This window comes from Triticum dicoccoides, chromosome 2A (assembly GCF_002162155.2).
Source record: "Triticum dicoccoides isolate Atlit2015 ecotype Zavitan chromosome 2A, WEW_v2.0, whole genome shotgun sequence".
Classification (NCBI taxonomy): Eukaryota; Viridiplantae; Streptophyta; class Magnoliopsida; order Poales; family Poaceae; genus Triticum; species Triticum dicoccoides.
This window is the reverse complement of record NC_041382.1, coordinates 616,370,203-616,379,243: the sequence shown is the minus strand read 5'-3', so window position 1 is coordinate 616,379,243 and position 9,041 is coordinate 616,370,203.

The window sequence follows — 9,041 nt, the reverse complement described above, 5'->3', positions numbered from 1 at the left end:
TAATTTGCGGAAATCAATTACCATTCTATAACCTGTAACTATTCTTTGTGGGATCAATTCATGTTTATCATTAGGAACAACAGTAATACCTCCCTTCTTAGGGACACAATGGACATGACTTACCCACTGACTATCAGCAACGGGATAAATTATACCTACCTCAAGAAGCTTTAGTATTTCTTTTCTTATCAATTCTTTCATCTTAGGATTTAACCATCGTTGGTGATCAACAACCGGTTTCGCGTCTTTCTCCAATTTTATTTTGTGCTGGCATAGAGTGGGACCAATGCCCTTAAGATCATCAGGAGTATATCCAATAGCAGCACGGTGCTTCTTTAGAGTTTTCAATAATTTATTTTCCTCATGCTCTGAAAGGTTAGCACTATTAATAACAGGATATATCTCTTTCTCATCAAGATAAGCATATTTAAGAGTATCAGGTAAAGGTTTAAGCTCAAACATGGGATCACCCTTGGGTGGAGGAGGACCCCCTAGGATTCCAACAGGCAAATTATGTTTCAAAATAGGTCCTTGTTTAAAGAATACTTCATCTATTTCACTTCTTTCATTCATAAACATATCATTTTCATGGTCTAGCAAATATTGTTCTAAAGGATCATTAGGAGGTACAGCAATAGAAGAAAGACCAATAATTTCATCTTTACTAGGAAATTGTTTATCATGGGGTTGTCTACGAAATTTAGAAAAGTTAAATTCATGAGACATATCCTCTAAACCAATAGAAACAATATCCTTATTGCCGTCTATCTTAGCATTAACAGTATTCAAGAAGGGTCTACCAAATATAATGGGACACAAATTATCTTGCGGGGAACCAAGAACAAGAAAATCACCAGGATATTTAACTTTCCCACACAAGACTTCAACATCTTTAACAATCCCAACTGGTGAAATAGTGTCTCTATTAGCAAGTTTAATTGTAACATCAATTTCCTCTATCTCAGCAGGTGCAATATCATGCATAATTTCTTTATATAAGGAATGAGGTATTGCACTTGCACTAGCACCCATATCACATAAGCCATGATAGCAATGATCTCCTATTTTAACTGAAATAACAGGCATGCCTACAACATGTCTATGTTTATTTTTAGTATCGGGTCTAGCAATTCTAGCAGATTCATCACAGAAGTAAATAACATGCCCATCAATATTACCGGCCAAGAGATCTTTAACCATAGCAACACTAGGTTCAACTTTAATTTGCTCAGAGGGTGTAGGTGTTCTAGTATTACTCTTACGAACCACAATTGAAGCTTTAGCATGATCCTTTATTCTAACAGGGAAAGGTGGTTTCTCAATATAAGCAGTAGGAACAACAAGATCATTATAAGTGATAGTCTTTTCTTCAACTTTAATAGGTGCAACTACTTTTACTTCAATGGGAGGATTATATTTAAACCACTTCTCCTTAGGGAGATAAACATGAGTAGCAAAAGATTCACAGAAAGAAGCTACTATCTCAGAGTCAGGTCCATATTTAGTGCTAAATTCACGGAAAGCATCGGTATCCATAAAAGATTTACACAATCAAACTTAGGTGTTATACCTGACTCGTTACCTTCGTCGAGATCCCAATATTTAAAGTTGCATTTAATTCTTTCTAATAAATGCCATTTGAATTCAATAGCCGTCATCATAAAAGAGCCAGTACAAGAAGTATCGAGCATGGAGCGATTATCGAGAGAAAGTCGAGCATAAATTTTTTGAATAATAATTTCTCTTGAGAGCTCATGATTGGTGCATGAATATAACATTGACTTAAGCCTCCCCCAAGCTTGAGCAATGCTTTATCGTTCGTGAGGCCAAAAATTATATATATAATTACGATCACGATGAACAAGATGCATATGATAAAACTTCTGATAAAATTCCAATTTCAATCGGTTGTAGTTCCATGATCCCATATCATCACATAGCCTAAACCATGTCAATGCCTTTCCCTTCAAAGATAAAGGGAAGACCTTCTTCTTGATAACATCCTCGGGCATACCTGCAAGCTTAAATTATCCACAAACTTCATCCACATAGATTAGGTGCAAATCGGGATGCAATGTTCCATCTCCTGTAAAAGGATTAGCTAGCAGTTTCTCTATCATACCCGAAGGGATTTAAAAGTAAACATTTTCAGTAGGTTTAGTAGGTTGAGGAGAAACTCTTTGCTCTACTGGTCAGGGTGAAGATACCCCGAACAAGCCCCTCAAAGGATTATGTTCCATATTAACAAGTGATAGTAAATTTCAGCACACTATATAAATTTTTCCTTACCAAATTCCACCTACCAAAGGCGCTTCATTCCCCGGCAACGGTGCTAGAAAAGAGTCTTGATGACCCACAAGTATAGGGGATCTATCATAGTCCTTTAGATAAGTAAGAGTGTCGAACCCAACGAGGAGCAGAAGGAAATGATAAGCAGTTTTCAGCAAGGTATTCTCTGCAAGCACTGAAATTATCGGTAACAGATAGTTTTGTGATAAGGTAATTTATAACGAGTAACAAGTAATGAAAGTAAATAGGGTGCAGCAAGATGGCCCAATCCTTTTTGTAATAAAGGACAACCCTGAACAAACTCTTATATAAAGGAAAATGCTCCCGAGGACACATGGGATTATCGTCAAGCTAGTTTTCATCACACTCATATGATTCGCTTTAGGTACTTTGATAATTTGATATGTGGGTGGACTGGTGCTTGGGTATTTTCCTTCCTTGGAAAAGCATCTCACTTATGATTAACCCCTATTGCGAGCATCCGCAACTACAAAAGAAGTATTAAGGTAAACCTAACCATAGCATGAAATATATGGATCCAGATCAGCCCCTTACGAAGCAACGCGTAAACTAGGGTTTAAGCTTCTGTCACTCTAGCAACCCATCATCTACTTATTACTTCCCAATGCCTTCCCCTAGGCCCAAACAATGGTGAAGTGTCATGTAGTTGATGTTCACATGACACCACTAGAGGAAAGACAACATACATCTCATCAAAATATCGAACGAATTCCAAATCCACATGACTACTTATAGCAAGACTTCTCCCATGTCCTCAGGAACAAACGTAACTAATCACAAATCATATTCATGTTCATAATCAGAGGGGTATAAATATGCATAAAGGATCTGAACATATGATCTCCACCGAATAAACCAACTAGCATCAACTACAAGGAGTAATCCACACTACTAGCAACCCACAGGTACCAATCTGAGGCTTTGGGACAAAGATTGGATACAAGAGATGAACTAGGGTTTGAGATGAGATGGTGCTGGTGAAGATGTTGATGGAGATTGACCCCCTCCCGATGAGAGGATCGATGGTGATGACGATGCTGATGATTTCCCTTTCCTGGAGGGAAGTTTCCCCGGTAGAACAGCTCCGTCGGAGCCCTAGATTGGTTCCGCCTCGTGGCGGCGGAGTTTCATCCCATGAGCTAGATTATGATTTTTTTCCTCGACGAAAGACCTCATATAGCAGAAGATGGACATCAGAGGGCTGCCTGGGTGCCCACGAGGCAGGGGGCACGCCCAGGGGGGTAGGGCGCGCCCCCACCCTCGTGGATGGTGGGTGGCCCCCCTCTGGTACTTCTTTCCCCAATATTTTTTATATATTCTGAAACTTGCTCCCGTGAAGTTTCAGAACTTCTGGAGTTGTGCAGAATAGGTCTCTAATATTTTCTCCTTTTCTAGCCCAGAATTCCAGGTGCCGACATTCTCCCTCTTCATGCAAACCTTGTAATATAAGAGAGAATAGGCATACGTATTGTGACATAATGTGTAATAGCAGCCCATAATGCTATAAATATCGATATAAAAGCATGATTGAAAATGGACGTATCAATGTTCTCCTCGATGTTCTTGGAGTTCTATTCAATGTAATCACTTTTTGCGGTGTGTTTGTTGGGATTCGATGAATTTTGAGTTTATGATCAAATTATCCATGGATATTACTTAAGTTTTCTGTGAACTCTTTCATGCATGATTATTATAGCTTCGTGTTTCTCTCTGATCTATTGATTTGGTTTCGCCAACTAGATTGATTTTTCTTGCAATGAGAGAGGTGCTTTGTGATGGGTTCGATCTTGCAGTGCTCAATCCTAGTGACAGAAAGGGACATGACACATATATGTATCATTGTGATTAAGGATAAAAAGATGGGGTTTATTTATGCGTGAGTTTTCTTTGTCTACATCATGTCATCTTGCTTAAGGTGTTACTCCGTTCTATATGAACTTAATACTCTAGATGCATGCTGGATAGCGGTCGATGTGTGAAGTAATAGTAGTAGATGTAGAATCGTTTTGGTCTACTTGTCTTGGACGTGATGCCTATATACATGATCATTGTGTTGGATATCTTCATGATTATTTGCTTTCATCAATTGCCCAACAGTAATTTGTTTACCCACCATATACTATTTTCAAGAGAGAAGCCTCTAGTGAAAACTATGCCCCCTGGGTATACTTTTATCATATATTAAAAATCCTAAAAATACCTTGCTGTAATTTTACTTTATTTATTTTATTTTGTATTTTTGTTCAATCTATCTATTAATTACTACACAATTTAATCTTGCGAGTAACCGCCGAGGGATTGACAACTCCTTGTTCGCGTTGGGTTGTAAGAATTTGTTATTTGTGTGCAGGTGCTGCTAACGAGGTGTTGTGTGGTTCTTCTACTGGATTGATAAACTTGGTTCTTAACTAAGCGATATACTTATCTCTACTGTACTGCATCATCCTCTCTTCTTCGGGGAAATCCCAATGCAGTTCACAAGTAGCAGTGGGTAGCAGATCATGGTATGAATGGGGCACAGACGCAAGGTGCATGATGGCCTTCTTTTCACAAAAGTTTAACTGTGTTGAAAGATGTGATGCGTCTCCAACGTATCTATAATTTATGAAGTATTCATGCCATGTTTACAACAATTTATATGGTTTTGGTGCACTTTTATATGATTTGAATGAAACTAATCCGGACTGATGTTGTTTTCAGCAAAACTACCATGGTGTTATTTTTGTGCAGAAATAAAAGTTCTCGGATTGGGCTGAAAATTTACGGTGCTTTTTTATGGGCAAGAAGAGACCCCCGAAGCCTGGGAGGTGGACCAGACGAAGTCCAGGGGAGCGACGAGCTCAGGGGGCGAGCCTCCCCCCCCCCCAGGGTGCGCGGGCTGAGCTCATCGGTCCCTCGTGGGCCCCCTGATGTGAAACTAACGTCGGAAATTCCTAATAATATAGAAACCTCCGAAAAAACCTAGAACTCTCACGCCATCGCCGCAAGCCTCTATACCGAAGTGATCTCATTTGGAGGACTTTTTCGGCACCTTGCTGGCGGGGGAAATCATTGTCGGAGGCCATCTTTGTCATCCCGACGGCATCCATGATGAGAAGGGAGTAGTTCACCCTCTGGGCAGAGGGTATGTACCAGTAGCTATGTGTTTGACCGTTGTCGCTCTCTCTCTCTCTCATGTTCTTGATCCGTCACGATCTTGATGTAACCATGGGCTTTGTTACTTTTTCCCCTCTCTATCTTGTTGTGATGAATTGAGTCTTGCTCTTTGAGGTTTGGTTATGTTGGATTGAATATTAGATTTAAGATCACTTGATGTATGTCTTGCATGTGGATACCCGCGGTGACAATGGGGTATTCTATTGAGTCACTTGATATATGTTTTGGTAATCAACTTACGGATTCCCTGGTGACAATAGGGTAATCTAGGCACATCGGTTGATACATGTTTTCATACTATGTTCTCTGATAAATTTTTTGGAGTAATTCTTTGTCACACGTTGAGGGATTGTTATATGATTCAAATATGTTAGCACTGTTGGGAGATTGCACTAGTGAAAGTATGAACCGTAGCCTTGTTTCCAAGCATTGCAATACCATTTGTGCTAACTTTTGCTACTTGCTACCTTGTTATTTTTATTATTTCAGATTACAAAAATGTATATCTACTATCCATACTATACTTGTATCACAATCTCTTCGCCGAACTAGTGCACCTATACAATTTACCAATGTATTGGGTGTGTTGGGACAAAAGAGATTTCTTGTATTTGATTGCAGGGTTGTTTGAGAGAGGTCACGTTCATCCTACGCCTCCCAAAGATGGATAAACATTAGGTCATCCACTTGAGGGAAATTTTCTACTGTCCTATTAAACTCTGCGCTCGGAGACCCAACAGAGTCTACAAGAATAAAGTTGCATAGTAGAAATCAAGGTGTTTCACTAAAGTTTCAATGATGTTACATTGGGATCTCGTGAGGTTACAAAAAGCTCATGCATGCTGTTTGACAAATGCTCAACTAAGATTTTGAAATGTTTAATTGGTGTTTCTTTGTTGTACCGAGGTTTCATTTGGTTTTAGCGAGGTGTAAGAGAGGTCAATGGAGTTTCACTATGTATTAGTGATGATTCATAGATCTTTGGTTCCAAATACTAAAATTTGATCCTACCATGAAAAATGCACATTTGAATGTTCCAACAATGTAGATCTTAAACACACATGTCTAGATTATACGCAATATGGCTACTACAACAGCCCTACAAAAGAACTCCCCCTACCTTGAACAAAATATGAACTAAGCACCAAATCCAGTTTGAGAATATTTTTAATGTATAATTCCATATCCCGTCATTTTATTTTGGATATACAAGATCTATCTGGTTCTTGTAATATTTGGGTGTATATCTTATTTTCTTTCTATGTGAGATGTTATTTTGTTCACTTGACGTGTAAGGCAATTTCTTTGGGGCTCTCTTCATACTCCCTCTATCCATATATATAGAGCCGAATGCGTTTTCTAAGAGTAACTTTGACAGCATGTTAGAGCAATAATATATGACATGCAAGTCACACAAAGCATACCATCAAATTCGTACATGAAAGGAGCTTCTAATGATAATTTTCATATTATACATATCATATACTATTAATCTTACCAATAGTCATATATATATATATTTATGGATGGAGGGAGTATGTACTTTTAGTGGAAATATGTTCATATGTATTTTATGTTGAGCTCATTTTATGTTAATAAGGGTTTTGTTGAAGTCAGCAAACGCAAATATATCATATATTGGCTTAGCATGGTTTTCCTTATGATTAACCAAGACAACCATCTTTCCTAAAAAAAGAAAACCATCAGGGTGTCAAGAAAAACCAAGGCAACCATCCGAGACATGGTATAGCACATTGGGAGTAGCTATTTTTGTTACAAAATTACAGTTTTTCCCATCAGGTTTACTAGTTGATCGCCAAATCTGTTATGAGTGTCATACAGAAGGAAGGTATTAGTGCAGTACTTACAGCTCGACAAATTAAGCTCACAGAGGAACCAAAAGATAGAGGGGAAAAGGAAGCAATGTAAAAAAGTACTCCCTCCGATCCAAAATAAGTGTCGCAATTTTGAACCAAGATTAGTTCAAAACTCTGACACTTATTATGGATCGGAGGGAGTAACAAGTAGGGTGCCCATGGGGACCATTGACAAGCACCAGAGTAGTAGCCATGGTGAGGAGAATAGAGACCCACTCCCGCTAGCGCGGACAGAAACAAGGTGGTGGAGGACCTCTAGGAGATAGACCCAGGACACAGAGTCAAAAGCTTTGGCCGTGTCAACCTTAAGATTAGGAGAAAATTGTGGTGAATATACCTTCCCACAATGAAGACACTTTGGTTGGCGGAGGCAAGCAGGGAGAGCTTTCGTGTGAAACGAAGGGGGGCACCTTCATGATGAGATGAAGGAATAGGTGAATAAGGTTGGTAATCAAATACGTTAGAAGCCTCGGGTTGCTTGGAGAGAAAGGCGATCAAAGCCTGATGAAGCCCATGTCCATCATCTTACTATCGAAAAGTGCTTCTACTCCTAATAATCAAATTGAATATTTTTTTGTATCTTTCCTTCCATGGTCAAGGGCTATTGGCCATTCTCCTAACAGTATTAGGGTAATTACTACCATGATAGAATAATTAGTATTAATACTAAAAGTAGTATCATTCCTACCGAACTATCCTGAATAAGGTGGACTGGCCAAGGACGCGGAAGTTCCTTGAGAATAGGTCCTGTCAATCTCAATCCCTCATTGTGAGCATATCTAGTTGCAGATGATATAATAATCTTCACAAATTGGTCCAAACGTTATCTCAAATATCTTATGGAATCTACCTCGGGACAACTCATAAACATGGCGTGGGCGACTGTTTTGTATTGTCCAAACCAGCAGAGCATAAATTGTAGCGGGCACACTTGGCTTTGCAAGGAAAGACCTATATAATCCTCTCTCGGTTCATATCATAGAACTTCTCAAAAGCGTCACAGAAGTCCTTCTTAATGATCTCCCAATATCTATGGAGGAACTCATTAGCTTAACCATTCGGGTGCGAGGCCTTGTCCATGGGTAGTTGTTGAATGGCACCCAAGATCTCCTTCTAACCGAATGAGCACTCTAGATCCTCAAGCTCAAAGACCCTGTTCTCGAGTTATTGGAGTAGAAGTGGGCACTCCCGTACGACCACAGTCCCAACGAGGCAAGAGAAGTGACTGAAATCCGCCTAGTCATGACGGCCTCATCAGCCACGATGCACTGAGAAATAGTAAGCTAGTGGGTGAGGTTCTTCTGCTTATGATGTGGTGCATGAAGATGAAAGAACTTGTTGGTCTATTCATCTTTGATGCACACAATACGCTCTCTTTGTTGCACCATAGTTCGCTATATGTAGGCCAGCCCGAGGTAGGTGCCCTTAAGCCATCACTGGAGCCACGACTCGGATGGTGAGAGGTTCCTCTCGCTTAGCACCGCGTCAAGCGAGGTGATGATCACACATGCGAGCATGAGTTGGAGGGATATGTTGCCGATGGATCCACCCCACCACTCACACAATACCAAAACAGATTACTCATCACGCATGAGGTCTACTACTTTACTAGTTGATTGCCACACTTTTCATGAGTATCATATTTAAGGAAGGTATTAGTAAATTACGTACAACATGACAAACCAAGCTCACAGAGGA